We start from the raw sequence: 5,000 nt of genomic DNA on the forward strand, positions 1-5,000 counted from the left end.
ATGAGTTTGAGCTCACTGATATAAGTTGAAATGGAGTGGGTTCGTTTAATCACTGGATAAAACCGACATATCTTGAAATGACAAGAGTTTTACAATTGAAAGTATAAATAATAATGGCTTCAGTAATAAAAGATGTAATGGATTGAAGGACAGATAAGGGAGTCGTGAGTTTTTGTATCAATGTCAACTAGGATACCACTGAAGATGGACATATAAAAAAAAAAAACAATAATAAGCATAATGACAACAGTCTGTGGAACCCCCACTAGCAGTAATGTTTTTGGTAATGACAATAATAGTAGGGTAATGGTGCTTAAAATGGAGATGGTAATGGCCTTGGTGGTTTTGATATCATTTGTTTTGATATAAAAAGTATTGTAATCTAAATGTAATTATAGTACGACTCTTGAAGAAGCCTCGGAAACGTAAATGATTTTGATAATGGGAGTTGTAATTTAACCAGCCGTGGAGTTTCTATGGAAGGGGTTGATCTATAGAGCAAAGAATCTGGGCTGGTATAGGGACAGCTTAATCTATACTACTACTACTACTACTACTACTACTACTACTACTACTAGTAGTAGTAGTAGTAGTAGTAGTAATAGTGACAGTAGTAGTAGTAATAGGAGGAGGAATAGTTGAATCGATTTAACTTCAAAAGTTCAAACTTGCACCACATATTTTTATGTTGAACATTCGGATATATAGCAAGTCTCTTTTTATATTATTATTATTATTATTATTATTATTATTATTATTATTATTAATTGCTAGGCTACAACCCTAGTTGGAAAAACAGAATGCTAAAAGCCCAGGGTCTCCAACAGCGAAAATAGCTCAGTGAGGAAAGGAAACAAAGAAAAAATAAATATTTTAAGAGTAATATTAAAATAAATATCTCTTATATAAACTACAAATACTTATATATGAAAGATATGTTTTAATGTTGTTTTATTTTAATTGTTTATTACTTCTCATATAGTTTATTAATTTTTTATTCCCATTCCTCATTGGGCTAGTTTTGTTTGTGGGAGCCTTTGGGGTTATAGCATCCTGCTTTTCCAACTATGGTTGTAGCTCAGGTAATAATAATAATAATAATAATAATAATAATAATAATAATAATAATGATGATGATGATGATGAAAATAACTCTTAATATTTTTTCATCTGGTTATTTTAATTTAGACATTTTTTTTTTTCATATGGTGTTTAAAAAATGGTATAAGATTTATTATTAACTCCGTAATTCTCAAAAGGAAAAGTAATTTTACTTGCTTAAACTTTATATATATATATATATATATATATATATATATATATATATATATATATATATATATATATATATATATATATATATATAGCAAAGCCTGCACTTTATAAAACTGCTGCATTAAATTCTTACAATTCTTTAAAGAAACCTAACGCCAAAGGTGTTAAGATCCTGCATGAGAACAGGAAATTAATTCTGTTGGAATTCATAATTTTTTTTACATGCATATAAATTTTAGCCCCATTTAAATTGATATAGAATTGCGAAATTTTTATCAACATCTCATATATTTTCATAACGCTGAATGCCTAAAATGTAGAATTAGAATACAGAATATAATTCAAGGCTATGTTTCATAAACATCAACATAAGGACTTCGTAAGATGCTTCTGCGTTTGTTACGTACTGTATTTATACTGATCTCTAAATCTTATGTCAGAGTAAACCCATGTACCGGTTTCCTTCCTATTGCTGTAAACATCATTTTCTTTACTTGTCGTGGAGCAAAAAAAAAAATCCAATTGGTCTTTTCTCAATTTTCATTTGGCTTCATTCTATTATTTCTAAATAGATTATTTACTCAACCTTCAGTAAAATTACATATAGCAATGGTCAAACACTTATTTAGGAGGGATTTGTATTAATTACTTCATGGTAATCTACTCTAACATAGTTTCAGAATCATGACTAATATTTTGCTCGTTTATTTTTTCACTCACAGGCAGTTTTTTAAAGAATTTGTAATAACTTTTATCAGCGTATTTCATCGAATTCTGTATCAATTTAGTAAGAGGCAGATTTCTCAAGTTACCGCTCTTAATTTCTCCATTTTCTTTGCACGTCAACCTTGGTAACTGACGTCCATCAGAGACTACATTCATGAGAGGATATTTTTTTTTTTTTTTACGTTTGACCAAAACCATTAGTTTATGCGGTCGGCGAAGAATCTCTTATCACATTTGTTTTTTTCTTCTTGCGCAACACAAATTTATGGATACAAATGCTTGAGTTTTTGTTCCTTGCACAGCTTTTATTGCCAGAGGTGTTTTTCATATTTATGTTGATGGTAATGAATTTGATGGAGCTCTCCTCCTTTGTTTCTGTTGCAACTTGATCGATGAATGACCTTACTAGAAAATTACACAACGAAAGTAAATTTCCCCTTTTCTCAGTTGAGATAAATTGTGTACCTTTTTCATTGTGCTACAATTATGATAAAAAGTGGTTTATGTAAACTCATTTCTCTTAAAAATTACAAGCATTCGCCATTCAAATCCAAATTCCTTACTGACAGTAACATTCAGCTGGATTATGTACGAGTATGCACATTGATAGAGGCTATAAATGAGCTCCACAAGGCACTGGAAGAGTTGGAAGACCTAGGCCTACATGGCTGAGGACCTTGAAGCGTGAAGTAGGAGATGATGAATGGAGAAATCTAACCGAGGCCCTTTGCGTCAATATCCGTAGAAGGAGGTGATGATGATGATAAATGAAAAGAGCATGATATTGTGATGGAAGCTAAAAACTGTTGAAGTTAGTGATGTAAATTTTATAATTATAATTATTGATTTATAATCATTAACAATATATTGTAGTTTTGATATAACTGCTTCGCTTTCTTGGTAATCATGTCAATGACCAGTGTAAATAATAGTAATGATGATCAAAATAATAATAGTAATAATGATAATGATGACAAAAATAGTGGTACTAATAATTATAATAATGATATTATTATTATTATTATTATTATTATTATTATTATTGTTATTATTATTATTATTATTATTGTTAGTGTCAGTGTTATTATTATTATTATTATTATTATTATTATCATTATTATTATTATTATTATTATTGTTGTTATTGTTATTATTATTATTATTTTTATTGTTATTATTATTATTATTATTATTGTTAGTGTCAGTGTTATTATTATTATTATTATTATTATTATCATTATTATTATTATTATTATTATTATTATTATTATTGTTGTTATTGTTATTATTATTATTATTATTATTATTATTATTATTATTATTATTATTATTATTATTATTATTATCAGACATAAGCTAAAATACCTCGCTTAACAGAACAGACTTTACTAGAGAAAAACGACCAAATTGAAAAAGAAAAAAAAAACAAAGCTTGAAGACATGTAACACCACACAGATTAATATATGAATAAAAGTAAATAAATTAATAAATATATCAAATTTAAATCTCATCTGAAAAAAAAAAAAATAGAATGACCAGTATAAGCTAGTATTTCGGTCTAAGAATTTTAATCTATTCTAGTTATTAATTAAAGCATTGCTTCACCCGTGGTAAATAAATATTGGGAAACCCGACCGTTAATAGTCCAGTACATCATGGAGGGTCTATTATTAATCAAGTTAATGTAGTTTCATTGTCTTTACTTTTGTTTACATGCCTTTCTGAAAAATGTTGTTTGTTTTATGATTATGGTATGATTTGATAATAATAATAATTATAATAATAATAATAATAATGATGATGATGATGATGATGATGATGACAAATAATAATAATAATAATCATGATGATAAATAATAATAATAATAATAATAATAATAATAATAATAATAATAATAACTAGAAAAACACTCTTGAGAGTACAGACCTCCGTTATAGCAGCTTATATCTCGACGTTTTGCTTGACCTTGACCTTGACATGTGACCTAACCCTTTCAGAATTGAATCCATTCCACGTCTGAACATAGCAGTTAATCCAGGAAGTTATTCACATACAAACAAACGGACAAACTGACAAACAGGGGTGAAAATATAACCTCCTTCCAACTTCGTTGGCGGAGCTAATAATGATAATAACCCCGGAATCCGATACCGCCTGTCTCTGAAGTCTGTGGTTGAATAATAATAATAATAATAATAATTATAATAATAATAATAATAATAATAATAATAATAATAATAATAATAATAATAATAATAATAATGATGATGATGATGACGATGATGGTTGGCTCGAAGTTTTATTTAACTAGTAAATATATATATATATATATATATATATATATATATATATATATATATATATATATATATATATATTTATAAATGTTTAGAAAATCAATAAAAGAAAATTCTTATTAGTAATTAGATAAAGCAAACCTAAATTTTATGACTTAAATTTTAGGCCTACAAGTTTTCAAGGATTATTTTCAAGTCAATTTATAATTCATTCCTCTTTACAAAGAAATTGAGAGAGAGAGAGAGAGAGAGAGAGAGAGAGAGAGAGAGAGAGAGAGAGAGAGAGAGAGAGAGAGAGAGACTTTATTTACTTTATTCTGGAACATACAGCCAAAAAGGGGAAAAATTATGCAAAAAGTCTATGTATTGACATAGCGAATTTCGCACGTCAGACAATCCGTTTTCTTTATTATTTTACCGTAAAACAAATTATCCTCAATATTTTCCCTATCCGTTCATAGCATGAAAAATTAAAGTATAATTATGTTTTGCGGTTAAATAGTCCCCGTGGCTCCCTTGATATCACAAAAGTACTCTAATAATTTACCCTAATCATTGTCACATTAAACATTACTTGAGAATATTGCGAGATGAGTCCTTCATATATAAGAGGGTGAATATCCTTCGTAGTCGTCATTACTCTTTACTCAAGAGGACCGGCCACTTCATCTCCTTTTTCCTCTTACTGCTGTTCTTCGCC

General features: G+C 27.9%; 1 protein-coding gene across 1 annotated transcript in view; it reads left to right on the forward strand.

Annotated features, from left to right (window-relative positions):
- Window positions 1–5,000, forward strand: part of LOC137646730 (uncharacterized protein DDB_G0283357-like) — a 38,663-nt gene that overhangs the window by 15,552 nt on the left and 18,111 nt on the right. The gene's annotated exons all lie outside the window — the stretch shown is intronic.

The sequence above is a fragment of the Palaemon carinicauda genome, chromosome 9, assembly GCF_036898095.1.
Source record: "Palaemon carinicauda isolate YSFRI2023 chromosome 9, ASM3689809v2, whole genome shotgun sequence".
Taxonomy (NCBI): Eukaryota; Metazoa; Arthropoda; class Malacostraca; order Decapoda; family Palaemonidae; genus Palaemon; species Palaemon carinicauda.